This window comes from Ambystoma mexicanum, unplaced genomic scaffold, assembly GCF_040938575.1.
Source record: "Ambystoma mexicanum isolate Mex_15411 unplaced genomic scaffold, UKY_AmexF1_1 Mex_scaf46, whole genome shotgun sequence".
Lineage (NCBI taxonomy): Eukaryota > Metazoa > Chordata > Amphibia > Caudata > Ambystomatidae > Ambystoma > Ambystoma mexicanum.
Genome location: NW_027182462.1, coordinates 1487235 through 1501761, shown reverse-complemented (window position 1 = coordinate 1501761; position 14527 = coordinate 1487235). Strand labels below are relative to the sequence as shown.

At 49.1% G+C, this 14527-nt stretch overlaps 7 non-coding genes across 7 annotated transcripts; 5 read left to right on the top strand and 2 right to left on the bottom strand.

Moving 5' to 3' along the window:
- Positions 1-1474: 1474 nt before the first annotated feature.
- Positions 1475-1556, top strand: TRNAS-GCU (transfer RNA serine (anticodon GCU)). The gene has a single exon. It is a non-coding gene; the product is annotated as a tRNA-Ser (tRNA).
- A 6957-nt stretch (positions 1557-8513) lies between these two features.
- TRNAT-CGU (transfer RNA threonine (anticodon CGU)) lies at positions 8514-8585 on the top strand. Its single transcript has one exon. It is a non-coding gene; the product is annotated as a tRNA-Thr (tRNA).
- Positions 8586-10076: 1491 nt separating this feature from the next.
- On the bottom strand, positions 10077-10171 carry TRNAI-UAU (transfer RNA isoleucine (anticodon UAU)). The gene is made up of 2 exons: positions 10134-10171; positions 10077-10112 (listed from the first exon to the last, which is right to left on the bottom strand). It is a non-coding gene; the product is annotated as a tRNA-Ile (tRNA).
- Positions 10172-11193: 1022 nt separating this feature from the next.
- Positions 11194-11265, top strand: TRNAT-UGU (transfer RNA threonine (anticodon UGU)). Its single transcript has one exon. It is a non-coding gene; the product is annotated as a tRNA-Thr (tRNA).
- A 687-nt stretch (positions 11266-11952) lies between these two features.
- On the top strand, positions 11953-12034 carry TRNAS-GCU (transfer RNA serine (anticodon GCU)). Its single transcript has one exon. It is a non-coding gene; the product is annotated as a tRNA-Ser (tRNA).
- A 546-nt stretch (positions 12035-12580) lies between these two features.
- Positions 12581-12652, top strand: TRNAT-CGU (transfer RNA threonine (anticodon CGU)). Its single transcript has one exon. It is a non-coding gene; the product is annotated as a tRNA-Thr (tRNA).
- Positions 12653-14137: 1485 nt separating this feature from the next.
- TRNAI-UAU (transfer RNA isoleucine (anticodon UAU)) lies at positions 14138-14232 on the bottom strand. The gene is made up of 2 exons: positions 14195-14232; positions 14138-14173 (listed from the first exon to the last, which is right to left on the bottom strand). It is a non-coding gene; the product is annotated as a tRNA-Ile (tRNA).
- Between the last annotated feature and the right edge of the window lie 295 nt (positions 14233-14527).

Here is a 14527-nt window from a genome sequence, read left to right as displayed (position 1 = left end):
CATGATGCTCTTCCTCATATTCAACACGTGTCAATTGAAACACCTCCCAATGTCATCTTGGCGATGCCTATAAACACCCCAGGACTTTGATGAATTTTTCTCAACAGCAAGTGAGGCAGTTTTCCTGCAAACGGCCGGATGTACCTCAACAAGGAACGCATTGTGGTTCTATTTTGAAGATGTTTGTGTTATTACCTGTAAAGACTTGAATGCCTAACATAATCCCTGTAGACGAGGTGGCCGAGTGGTTAAGGCGATGGACTGTTCGTCAATTTTAACTTTTGAAATCTTTTTTAAACATCTGCATTGCGCTAAGCACCATTGCCATTGGCTTTCAAAGAACATACAGACAAAAGTGAAAATATGCATGTTAGTTGATTAAGAAGGACACAAACAAGGTTGTCGTGTTACTGGCAGGAATGCAATCTGCTGTGCTTGACTACCCTTTGAGCCAGAATCCGGATAGAAATTTAAAAAAGCAAAGGTAATATCCATATTGTCTCTCTGCTGCCATGTACATGTTTTTTTCAACTTTCACGCATCACATCTCCTCATTAGTCACCCTAAAATTGCGCGGAATACGCACAAATTAGCTGCTCCTCAAAAAATCGCCCAGAAAAAAACAGGTCAAATCACAATCATATACATACATTCTCACACACCCTTCAAATATTTCTACCCATTAAACATCATGTTGTGAGCTCGTTGTGTTGCTGTTATGCATCATAACCTGAGGGGCTCTGTAGCTCAGTGGCAGAGCACTGGAGTTCGATCCTCATCAGGGCCTCCAAATGGTAATTTTCTTGAACATTGTTGAATAGGAACTGATATTGCACATTGTACCTGTGCAACCTTTTACCAATGGATTCGGGCCTATAACAAAGCCACAAGCGCAAGGTGTCTGAATAGTCTGTGGGGAAGGTCGGCTTTCTGGACCTAATTTCTTCAAGAAAAACACCTTGATAATCTTGTGATGACAGATGCAGATGATCACGGTGAAGCCCTTACTCTATTGAACAGTACAGCGGTTCTGGGTTGCACGCCTTTCTCTATTTTCAGGGACGTTGATGTGGCAAAATTTAATTGGAAAAGGGTTATTGCCATCACTCACTATTTAAATTCAATGACATCACAGGAAGCAGCAGCATCTGAACTTTGATCTTGGCTGGAAACGTTGAATGATGCCAAACACTGGGAAACTGGAGCTTGCATTATGCTGGTTTTACTACCAATGGTGTGCCATACGGAAACTCAAGCACCTTCCTCTGGATTAGTGTTGTGAACCCTCCAGGAGCTCTTGTTATATTTTTCTGAACTTCAACTTGATGTGTTTATCTATCAATGGCCGGGAAAGGAAGAACGAGTCAACGATCTTGTTTCTACTATGACAAACATGATCTATTTTTCACTGACTTTGCACCACCATTGTTTTATCTCTTCTTTAAGCATGGGACTCGGGCACCATTCCCAAACAGACGAGGTGGCCGAGTGGTTAAGGCGATGGACTGCTAATCCATTGTGCTCTGCACGCGTGGGTTCGAAGCCCACCTTTGTCGTATTTTTTCTTTATAGTCTGCATTTAAACATTGACCAAAGTCTTTCAACCTCCCTGTGAAAGACAGGAATGAGTACAGATATGGAAATAGAGATGTAAAAATAAGTTCATTGGTGCAGGCGGAGAATGAAATTAGTCAAAGACTTTCCTCGTAGGTTTCCATTCTTTACTATTAGGGCCTACGTGAGTGTTTCTGTGCTTTTTTTTTTAAAAAAAAGAAAGGAAAAAGAAAGTTGAATTTTTTCCCTCGCGCTCCTAGCGCGGTGTTTGACATGCTCCTGCTCCCCCCCTCCCACTTCCTGGTCTTCCCCTCCCTCCCCGCCTCCCTGCCCGCCCACCCCCCCCTCTGATTGGCTGTGTGCCTGCCTCCCCTCTGGCCTACTCGACGGCCGTTCCCCACGCTCGCTTCTTTTCTCCAGCTGAGCGTGGAGAGCGGTCGCCGGTGGCCTGAGGGGATCAGCAGGCCTGGAAAGCCCTGCCTGGGCCTACGTGAGTGTTTCTGTGCTTTTTTTTAAAAAAAGAAAGGAAAAAGAAAGTTGAATTCTTTCCCTCGCGCTCCTAGCGCGGTGTTTGACCTGCTCCTGCTCCCCCCCTCCCACTTCCTGGTCTTCCCCTCCCTCCCCGCCTCCCTGCCCGCCCACCCCCCCCTCTGATTGGCTGTGTGCCTGCCTCCCCTCTGGCCTACTCGACGGCCGTTCCCCACGCTCGCTTCTTTTCTCCAGCTGAGCGTGGAGAGCGGTCGCCGGTGGCCTGAGGGGATCAGCAGGCCTGGAAAGCCCTGCCTGGGCCTACGTGAGTGTTTCTGTGCTTTTTTTAAAAAAAGAAAGGAAAAAGAAAGTTGAATTTTTTCCCTCGCGCTCCTAGCGCGGTGTTTGACCTGCTCCTGCTCCCCCCCTCCCACTTCCTGGTCTTCCCCTCCCTCCCCGCCTCCCTGCCCGCCCACCCCCCCCTCTGATTGGCTGTGTGCCTGCCTCCCCTCTGGCCTACTCGACGGCCGTTCCCCACGCTCGCTTCTTTTCTCCAGCTGAGCGTGGAGAGCGGTCGCCGGTGGCCTGAGGGGATCAGCAGGCCTGGAAAGCCCTGCCTGGGCCTACGTGAGTGTTTCTGTGCTTTTTTTAAAAAAAGAAAGGAAAAAGAAAGTTGAATTTTTTCCCTCGCGCTCCTAGCGCGGTGTTTGACCTGCTCCTGCTCCCCCCCTCCCACTTCCTGGTCTTCCCCTCCCTCCCCGCCTCCCTGCCCGCCCACCCCCCCTCTGATTGGCTGTGTGCCTGCCTCCCCTCTGGCCTACTCGACGGCCGTTCCCCACGCTCGCTTCTTTTCTCCAGCTGAGCGTGGAGAGCGGTCGCCGGTGGCCTGAGGGGATCAGCAGGCCTGGAAAGCCCTGCCTGGGCCTACGTGAGTGTTTCTGTGCTTTTTTTAAAAAAAGAAAGGAAAAAGAAAGTTGAATTTTTTCCCTCGCGCTCCTAGCGCGGTGTTTGACCTGCTCCTGCTCCCCCCCTCCCACTTCCTGGTCTTCCCCTCCCTCCCCGCCTCCCTGCCCGCCCACCCCCCCCTCTGATTGGCTGTGTGCCTGCCTCCCCTCTGGCCTACTCGACGGCCGTTCCCCACGCTCGCTTCTTTTCTCCAGCTGAGCGTGGAGAGTGGTCGCCGGTGGCCTGAGGGGATCAGCAGGCCTGGAAACCCCTGCCTGGGCCTACGTGAGTGTTTCTGTGCTTTTTTTAAAAAAAGAAAGGAAAAAGAAAGTTGAATTTTTTCCCTCGCGCTCCTAGCGCGGTGTTTGACCTGCTCCTGCTCCCCCCCTCCCACTTCCTGGTCTTCCCCTCTCTCCCCGCCTCCCTGCCCGCCCACCCCCCCTCTGATTGGCTGTGTGCCTGCCTCCCCTCTGGCCTACTCGACGGCCGTTCCCCACGCTCGCTTCTTTTCTCCAGCTGAGCGTGGAGAGCGGTCGCCGGTGGCCTGAGGGGATCAGCAGGCCTGGAAAGCCCTGCCTGGGCCTACGTGAGTGTTTCTGTGCTTTTTTTAAAAAAAGAAAGGAAAAAGAAAGTTGAATTTTTTCCCTCGCGCTCCTAGCGCGGTGTTTGACCTGCTCCTGCTCCCCCCCTCCCACTTCCTGGTCTTCCCCTCCCTCCCCACCTCCCTGCCCGCCCACACCCCCCCCTTCCTCTCCCTCTGCCTATAACCTCCCCCCTCCTGGGCAGCCCTCTGCCCGGCAGCCCCCGCGGCTAAGGGCCCCAGGCCAAGGGCGACTCCTACAGTGCGGCTCCCTGTGTGTCTGCAGGTGTCCGCAGGGGACGCCAGGTGCCAGTTCCTCCGCTCTCTGGCCGACCCCTCCCCACCTTGCACACCTCATCCGCACGATGCCTCGCCCCCTTATTCCAATTGTTTGGTAAACTAGGGTGCTTTTTCTCCCCTCGCAGGACTCTCAAACTTAGGTGGCCCTGACCTACTAAGCATTACTGTTTGCTCTGCATTGTGTTCAACTAGGGTGCTTTTTCTCCCCTCGCAGGACTCTCAAACTTAGGTGGCCCTGACCTACTAAGCATTACTGTTTGCTCTGCATTGTGTTCAACTAGGGTGCTTTTTCTCCCCTCGCAGGATTCTCAAACTTAGGTGGCCCTGACCTACTACGCATTACTGTTTGCTCTGCATTGTGGTAAACTAGTGCCCTCCACTCACTTCCTGTCTGCATACTCGTGTCGTCCGCCTTCCCTCTTACTCCATGGTGCTCTCTATCTCGCCTATCTACTCTAACTGCTTCTCCATTGACTATCCTGCTCTCCTCACTAAATCCGGTAGGAAAAAGTTTAAAAAGGACATCCTGGTCTCCAACCCAGGCCTCCCTATCGCTGACACCTACACGAGCGCCTGCTCCAAGGAAACTCTCACTGACATTCTCTTTTTCGTGCCTTCACCTGAACTATGGACCCTTCACATGGTCGTGGTGCTCTCTCCTTTCTCCACCTCTCCCATTAATGGTGGCACCCGTTGGGATGTCCTCTTGGCCCCTTTCCACTCCTCTAAAGCCATCATTAATGTCTATGCTAACGGGACCGTCTTGGTCCAAGGCCCTCAGGCCAACCTTCACCTCTTTGATAGACGCTTCCCATGCCTCATCAACTTCCTCTCCGCTCCCGCTGTCCCCCCTCCTCTGTCCTCGGCTACCTTGCCTCTCCCCTCCCTCCCTGCCCCTTCTCTTGCTCCCTCTTCAACTCCTTCTCCAACACCTCCGCAGGGCGTACCTCTGATCTGTACCCCTCCCCGGAAGTTTTTCAAGGGTGGCAACCTTCTCCACATTGCCACTCTAAATTCTCGCTCTGCCATCAAGCACTCCTCTGATATCTGTCGCCTTCTTGAGGAACTGGACCTCGACGTCCTCGGTCTCACTGAGACTTGGTTCACTGCCAGCTCTGCCACCAGCTTCGACACACTCCTACCTGATGGCTACAAGATCCTCTCCGTGCCCAGGCCTAACCGTTCAGGGGGTGGTGTTGCCCTTATCTTCCCTGAGTGGATTTCTGCCACTGTCACTCCTACGCAGACCTACTCCTCTTTTGAATGTCTTGTCTGCCGACTCTCTCTCTCTCCTAGCCATTCCCTTACCGTGGCCACTATCTATCGGCCACCTGGTCAAATTTCCTCCTTCCTCTCTGAGTGGGCTGACCTCTCCTCCTCACTCCTGTCCTCAACCACCCAACTCCTCTTTCTCGGTGACTTCAACATCCACCTCGATGCCTCCTGTCCCCCCACTGGTCTCTTTCGCGAACTCTGCAACTCTCTCTCACTCTCTATTCTCCCGTCTGGGCCTACTCACTCTGCAGGGCACACTCTTGATGCTCTGATCTCTTCTGACCTTCCCCTCTCCCTCCCTCTCTCCACTCCTCTCTCCTGGAGCGATCACTTTCTCCTATCCTCCTACCTCTCCCTCCCTAACCCACAGGCAAAGCCACCCTCTTCACTGCCTCCCACCTTCTCGGTCATCCGACCCATGAAGCGCGTGTCAGTTGAAGCTTTCGCTGCTACCTTCTCGCCCCCTTCTCCCCCCTTGGCTGACTCCCACCCTGACACAGCCCTCTCCATGCTCTATTCCTCTATATCTGATACTCTTGATATCCTTGCCCCCGTCATGAGAATCCGCCTGAAGCCCAAAGCCAAATGTAACTCCTGGTATGACTCGGATCTCGTCACCCTAAAACGCAAGTGCAGGGTGGCAGAGAGGAAATGGCGTGCTTCATGTTCATCCTCTGACAAACTGGCCTGCCGCCTGCTCCAAAGGCAATACCGGCTCTCCGTTCTCACCAAGAAGAGAGCCCTTATCCAAGCCCGCATCTCTGAGGCATCTAACAACTCGGCCGAACTCTTTAAAATCTGCAAGGAGCTGGCCAACCCTGCTGCAGTCTCTACCTCTCCTGTCCCCTCCCAGGCCCTTTGCACGGCACTGGCCTCGCACTTCATCTCAAAAACTCAGGACATCCTGTCCTCGCTCTCCTCCTCTCACCTCCCTCCCTCTCTTCCCGGCTCTTCCTCTTGCTCTCTTGCAGCCGCCCCTCCGCCCTCCTTCTCTGCTTTTCCACCTTTTTCTGCTGATGAGGTTTCCAGAAAAGTCCGATCTATGAAAGCCTCGTCTAAACAGGTTCACCCCTGTTCCTCCAAAACCATCAAGGACCACATCGACTCCCTGGCTCCTGCCCTGGCTGACTTTTGCAACCACTCATTCGCCTCTGGAGTCTTCCCATCCCCCCTCAAGCACTCCCTTGTGCACCCCCTCCTCAAGAAACCCTCTTCCGACCCCTCCTGCCCGGCCAACTATCGCCCAATCTCCATTACTCCCTTCTTGGGCAAGCTCCTGGAGAAACTGGCCATCTCCCAGCTTAACCTCCATGCTGAATATGTTGGTAACCTTCATGACCATCAATCCGGCTTCAGAGCGGTCAGAAGCACGGAAACTGCTCTCCTGAACATCCGTGAGGACCTGCTCCTGAACCTCGATTCCAACACTCCCTGTGTTCTCATTCTGCTCGATCTCTCCTCTGCCTTTGACACTGTCAACCATTCCATCCTGCTCAACCGTCTCCGTGATAACCTGGGTATCACTGGTCAGGCTCTGGCATGGCTGACCTCTTTCCTTTCCGGTCGACCCTCCCAGGTCCAAATGGGCTCCTTCCTCTCCGACATCTTTTTCTCCACCTGTGGTGTCCCCCAGGGATCCAACCTCTCTCCCTGGCTTTTCAACCAGTATCTGGCACTCCTTGCCCACCGCATCGCCGCTCTCTGCCCCCACTTCCAGTGCTATGCGGACGATACCCAGCTCATTTTCAGGCTACCCTCGGCCTCCTCCTCTTCTTCCCTCATCTCCGACTGTCTGTCTGCTATCCAGGAATGGTGTGCCGCCAATGACCTCTGCCTTAATGCCAGTAAGACTGAGATTCTACTCATCGGCACACCCACTCCCTCCTTCCCTGCAGCTCTCTGGCCGGCCTCCCTTGGCCCCCTTCCTGCCCCTACCTGCAAGGCTAAAAACCTTGGGGTCATCTTCGACTCCACACTCTCCTTCTCTCCTCATATATCTGACGTCTCTAAGAAGTCACACTACCAGCTGCACCTCCTCAGAGGTATTCTTCCCTTCCTCTCCTTCCCCCAGAAGCTCACTGTCTCCCGAGCCCTGGTTCTCTCAAGGATGGATTACTGTAACAGCCTCTATCTTAATCTGCCTGCCTCCACTCTCCGCCCTCTGCAACTTATCCAGAACAGAACTGCGAGACTTGTCTTTGGCCTCAAGCCCAGGGACCGTATCTCTCCAGGACTGAAATCTCTTCACTGGCTCCCAGTGGCTGCGAGGATTAAGTTCAAAACCCTCTGCATTGTCCACAAGGCCTTCTGGGGCCTGGGGCCTAAATACCTTCAACTCTCTCTTCCTAAATATCTTCCTTCACGAGCCCTTCGCTCATCCGTCTCCAACTCCCTCATGGTCAGCCGCTTCTCGAAGCAACGAGCTGGGGGTAGATCTCTCTCCGCAGCAGGGGCCTCCCTCTGGAACAGCCTTCCTGCCTCCCTGAAACTTGAGGAGAACCATCTCCGGTTCCGGAAGCACCTCAAAACCTTCCTCTTCGCTTCTGCCTTCTCTCTCCCTCTCCCCTGCTAAACCTGCTTAACTCCCCACTGAAATTCTGCACTATACCTGCATCTTGGCCACTCTCAGCGACCTCGGTCCAGGGCCCAGCCACTCTCCACTTGCACTGCCTCCCTGGCTCCCCCTGCACTGTGGGACTGTCACTGTATCCCTACAGCCCCCTTCCTAGCACTTGCTCTGCACTTACCTCGCACTTGCCACCAGCTGGCCCTTTTATTTATTATTTATTATCTTATTACGCTACTTACCGTGTACTGCACTTTCCCCCCCACCTCCTCCCCCTGCACTTTCTCCTTTTCCCCTTACCTCTGCACTTGCCCGATCTGAATGACACCTGGCCTAGTAGGATCGTTTGTCTGTCTTCCCCTTGTTTCCCTCCCTCCCTGCCTCGTCCCGCCTTGAAACACTTGTGTATAGGCGCGTTACAAATACCATATCATATCATATCATATCATATTATAGGAGCCAAAATCAGCGCAGTTAGTAAATTCCCAAGCTTACATCCCAAATTCTTTTTTCTTTTAGTTGTCTGCCTTTTACATGTTCCTTTTGCCAACATTCTGACCTGCTATCTAAACTCATGAACCTGTTCAGCATCCTACTCAATACATACATACCCGTAAAAGTACATACTCAAACGCATACCGACAATATATCACCAACATAAGCACACACGCTTTTGCAAATCAGATGTATGATGACGTACTGAACACATGCAGAGATATACAGCCATTTTTACACAACCAGAAATTCATATACCTGGAGATCTACCTAGGTAAAACCAATGGTTTCTTTGCACTTTCTGTTGTTGGCTGTGAGCAAGCAGCAGGTGGCCTTGTAGCTCAGTGGCAGAGCACTGGTTCCGTAAACCAGGGGTCATGAGTTCAAACCTCATCAGGGCCTGGGGCGGATTATTTTCAAAAAGCACCGGGAAGAGAAGCCAGAGTTGCACCATCTACAGAGAACCTTTTATGACGGGATGCATCCTCATAATTGAAGTCTTCCACAGAAGGAGTGAATAGAGTTCGAGAAGAAGGCCTAATGTTTTCAGGCAAAGACTGACAAAAACCATGCAATGTCGCATGTAGCTGCTTTGGTGAAAAGACTGTTCAAGTTCTCAATGCAACGGAGGGGTGTTCCCCATCTCCATACAATCATCTCTTTGATAATGTAAACGTGGCAGGCGTGTTGAAAGACAAAGACAGACACAACCGCACATACCAGTTGAAGAAAGACAGCCAGCAAACACATTTGTATAGAGGTAAGCAAGCCTCAATTAGAGATGTGAGTCCCTCCGTTTCTGCGGGAGTCCACAAGTTTAATAAAAAATGAACACATATCTTTCATGTTCTAATGATTACCAATCTTTCTGATTAGCTCTGCATAGCTCCAATGGCTATGTGTGTGTGTGTGTGTATGTGCCCGTGTGTGTAGGGGAAGGGGTCGGTAGATTTGTTCACGCAGAGCAAGTTGCATACATTGCCAACAGCCATTCTCTCCTGCTCCTGTGCATCCAGTTCGGAAGCGAACCCACCCAATTGTTCTATATGTCTGCTACCCTGACCGCATTCACACATCATTGGCTATTAGTATGCAGCTTGTGGGCGCTGTCAATGGGTTATAAGCACCATTCCCCATGTCTGCAATAGCTAGACCAGATTCTGCGGTATGATGAGCAGGGGTCCAGGCACTTCCACTTCGCCTGACAAACGCCGGGCTTAGCTCTGCTGGGCCTAGCCCTGAGGGGCCTAACTGGGCATGGCCCTGTGTAAGGTAGGCTGAGCAGGGGACCACTTGCAACTAACCTTCGGCACCAATCAGGCATGGAGAGGTATGTGCAAATGCCCAGCCCTTTAGCAATCTCGATCTGCAAAACCTTCAACTCCTAATTCTCATGGCTCCCAGAAGCCCTAGCCCATATGCAAATGAGGCGAGTTCCTATCAGCATCCTTGTTCTGCTTGATTTTATCAAAGTGACTGCCTGATTAGTGAAAGGGTATTTATTCTCAGAGGTTTGCTTCAAAGGCGATAATGCAGTAAATAGACAACATTATTCTTTGTAAGTTGATATTGTCTCCTGGATCCTACTCCAGTAACCCTTTTTCTACCTTTACAAATGTCTTCCGTAAGTGGTGCTCAGCAGAAAATGGAGTATAATAACAGTTGACATTTTTTATTTTCTGTTCTATTTTCAAAAACCCTCCGTAGCTGTATTTTAAGCGCAAACACCCCATAAATAACTTGCAATGAGTATTCCATGTCTAAAAGGCAGAGGAGCTGTCATACAATATTAACTGACAATCAAGGAAACCTTGAGGTGAACCAAAAAATGTCCAGAACATTTATTGCTTCAATAATTCAGTTTTGAGGTGAATTAGTAAAAAGTTCCAAAGTTGCTCCAGGTGAGGCTTGAATTCACAACCTCGGCATTGCTCACTGCATGTACTGCTGTATAAGTTCCGCGCGCTAACCGATTGCGCCACTGGAGCTGCTGGGTTTTGGTTTTCGACATGAAACTACACCCACAAACACACACACAAGTGTACAAAAGCACCCACAAGCTCTGGCATTGTCTTTTTAGCTGACACCAAATTATGGGTGCCTTGTAGTGCCCATATTGTGCCACTTGAGCTTACCTTTTAGCCTGATATACACTTTGCCACTGATGTTCAGCCAATGGTGCAGTCAAATGTCCCTTCTACATTTTTGTCATGCTGCAGGCAGTGCCACTGGAGCCAGCATGATGCTCTTCCTCATATTCAACACGTGTCAATTGAAACACCTCCCAATGTCATCTTGGCGATGCCTATAAACACCCCAGGACTTTGATGAATTTTTCTCAACAGCAAGTGAGGCAGTTTTCCTGCAAACGGCTGGATGTACCTCAACAAGGAACGCATTGTGGTTCTATTTTGAAGATGTTTGTGTTATTACCTGTAAAGACTTGAATGCCTAACATAATCCCTGTAGACGAGGTGGCCGAGTGGTTAAGGCGATGGACTGCTAATCTGCTGTACACGCGTGGTTTCGAATCCCACCTTTGTCGATTTTAACTTTTGAAATCTTTTTTAAACATCTGCATTGCTCTAAGCACCATTGCCATTGGCTTTCAAAGAACATACAGACAAAAGTGAAAATATGCATGTTAGTTGATTAAGAAGGACACAAACAAGGTTGTCGTTTTACTGGCAGGAATGCAATCTGCTGTGCTTGACTATCCTTTGAGCCAGAATCCGGATAGAAATTTAGAAAAGCAAAGGTAATATCCATATTGTCTCTCTGCTGCCATGTACATGTTTTTTTCAACTTTCACGCATCACATCTCCTCATTAGTCACCCTAAAATTGCGCGAAATACGCACAAATTAGCTGCTCCTCAAAAAATCGCCCAGAAAAAAACAGGTCAAATCACAATCATATACATACATTCTCACACACCCTTCAAATATTTCTACCCAGTAAACATCATGTTGTGTGCTCGTTGTGTTGCTGTTATGCATTATAACCTGAGGGGCTCTGTAGCTCAGTGGCAGAGCACTGGTCTTGTAAACCAGTGGTTGTGAGTTCGATCCTCATCAGGGCCTCCACATGGTAATTTTCTTGAACATTGTTGAATAGGAACTGATATTGCACATTGTACCTGTGCAACCTTTTACCAATGGATTCGGGCCTATAACAAAGCCACAAGCGCAAGGTGTCTGAATAGTCTGTGGGGAAGGTCGACTTTCTGGACCTAATTTCTTCAAGAAAAAGACCTTGATAATCTTGTGATGACAGATGCAGATGATCACGGTGAAGCCTTTACTCTATTGAACAGTACAGCGGTTCTGGGTTGCACGCCTTTCTCTATTTTCAGGGACGTTGATGTGGCAAAATTTAATTGGAAAAGGGTTATTGCCATCACTCACTATTTAAATTCAATGACATCACAGGAAGCAGCAGCATCTGAACTTTGATCTTGGCTGGAAACGTTGAATGATGCCAAACACTGGGAAACTGGAGCTTCCATTATGCTGGTTTTACTACTAATGGTGTGCCATACGGAAGCTCAAGCACCTTCCTCTGGATTAGTATTGTGAACCCTCCAGGAGCTCTTGTTATATTTTTCTGAACTTCAACTTGATGTGTTTATCTATCAATGGCCGGGTAAGGAAGAACGAGTCAACAATCTTGTTTCTACTATGACAAACATGATCTATTTTTCACTGACTTTGCACCATCATTGTTTTATCTCTTCTTTAAGCATGGGACTCGAGCACCGTTCCCAAACAGACGAGGTGGCCGAGTGGTTAAGGCGATGGACTGCTAATCCATTGTGCTCTGCACGCGTGGTTTCGAATCCCACCTTCGTCATATTATTTCTTTATAGTCTGCATTTAAACATTGACCAAAGTCTTTCAACCTCCCTGTGAAAGACAGGAATAAGTACAGATATGAAAATAGAGATGTAAAAATAAGTTCATTGGTGCAGGCGGAGAATGAAATTAGTCAAAGACTTTCCTCGTAGGTTTCCATTCTTTACTATTATAGGAGCCAAAATCAGCGCAGTTAGTAAATTCCCAAGCTTACATCCCAAATTCTTTTTTCTTTTAGTTGTCTGCCTTTTACATGTTCCTTTTGCCATCATTCTGACCTGCTATCTAAACTCATGAACCTGTTCAGCATCCTACTCAATACATACATACCCGTAAAAGTACATACTGAAACGCATACCGACAATGTATCACCAACATAAGCACACACGCTTTCGCAAATCAGATGTATGATGACGTACTGAACACATGCAGAGATATACAGCCATTTTTACACAACCAGAAATTCATATACCTGGAGATCTACCTAGGTAAAACCAATGGTTTCTTTGCACTTTCTGTTGTTGGCTGTGAGCAAGCAGCAGGTGGCCTTGTAGCTCAGTGGCAGAGCACTGGTCTCGTAAACCAGGGGTCATGAGTGCAAACCTCATCAGGGCCTCGGGCGGATTATTTTCAAAAAGCACGGGGAAGAGAAGCCAGAGTTGCACCATCTACAGAGAACCTTTTATGACGGGATGCATCCTCATAATTGAAGTCTTCCACAGAAGGAGTGAATAGAGTTCGAGAGGAAGGCCTAATGTTTTCAGGCAAAGACTGACAAAAACCTTGCAATGTCGCATGTAGCTGCTTTGGTGAAAAGACTGTTCAAGTTCACAATGCAACGGAGGGGTGTTCCCCAACTCCATACAATCATCTCTTTGATAATGTAAACGTGCCAGGCGTGTTGAAAGACAAAGACAGACACAACCGCACATACCAGTTGAAGGAAGACAGCCAGCAAACACATTTGTATAGAGGTAAGCAAGCCTCAATTAGAGATGTGAGTCCCTCCGTTTCTGCAGGAGTCCACAAGTGTAATAAAAAATGAACACATATCTTTCATGTTCTAATGATTACCAATCTTTCTGATTAGCTCTGCATAGCTCCAATGGCTATGTGTGTGTGTGTGTGTATGTGCCCGTGTGTGTAGGGGAAGGGGTCGGTAGATGTGTTCACGCAGAGCAAGTTGCATACATCGCCAACAGCCATTCTCTCCTGCTCCTGTGCATCCAGTTCGGAAGAGAACCCACCCAATTGTTCTATATGTCTGCTACCCTGACCGCATTCACACATCATTGGCTATTAGTATGCAGCTTGTGGGCGCTGTCAATGGGATATAAGCACCATTCCCCATGTCTGCAATAGCTAGACCAGATTCTGAGGTATGATGAGCAGGGGTCCAGGCACTTCGCCTGACGAACGCCGGGCTTAGACCTGCCGGGCCTAGCCCTGAGGGGCCTAACTGGGCATGGCCCTGTGTAAGGTAGGCTGAGCAGGGGACCACTTGCAACTAACCTTCGGCACCAATCAGGCATGGAGAGGTCTGTGCAAATGCCCAGCCCTTTAGGAATCTCGATCTGCAAAACCTTCAACTCCTAATTCCCATGGCTCCCAGAAGCCCTAGCCCATATGCAAATGAGGCGAGTTCCTATCAGCATCCTTGTTCTGCTTGATTTTATCAAAGTGACTGCCTGATTAGTGAAAGGGTATTTATTCTCAGAGGTTTGCTTCAAAGGCGATAATGCAGTAAATAGACAACATTATTCTTTGTAAATATATATTGTCTCCTGGATCCTACTCCAGTAACCCTTTTTCTACCTTTACAAATGTCTTCCGTAAGTGGTGCTCAGCAGAAAATGGAGTATAATAACAGTTGACATTTTTTATTTTCTGTTCTATTTTCAAAAACCCTCCGTAGCTGTATTTAAAGCGCAAACACCCCATAAATAACTTGCAATGAGTATTCCATGTCTAAAAGGCAGAGGAGCTGTCATACAACATTAACTGACAATCAAGGAAACCTTGAGGTGACCCAAAAAATGTCCAGAACATTTATTGGTTCAATAATTCAGTTTTGAGGTGAATTAGTAAAAAGTTCCAAAGTTGCTCCAGGTGAGGCTTGAACTCACAACCTCGGCATTGCTCACTGCATGTACTGCTGTATAAGTACCGCGCGCTAACCGATTGCGCCACTGGAGCTGCTGTGTTTTGGTTTTCGACATGAAACTACACCCACAAACACACACACAAGTGTACAAAAGCACCCACAAGCTCTGGCATTGTCTTTTTAGCTGACACCAAATTATGGGTGCCTTGTAGTGCCCATATTGTGCCACTGGAGCTTACCTTTTAGCCTGATATACACTTTGCCACTGATGTTCAGCCAATGGTGCAGTCAAATGTCCCTTCTACATTTTTGTCATGCTGCAGGCAGTGCCACTGGAGCCAGCATGATGCTCTTCCTCATATTCAACACGTGTCAATTGAAACACCT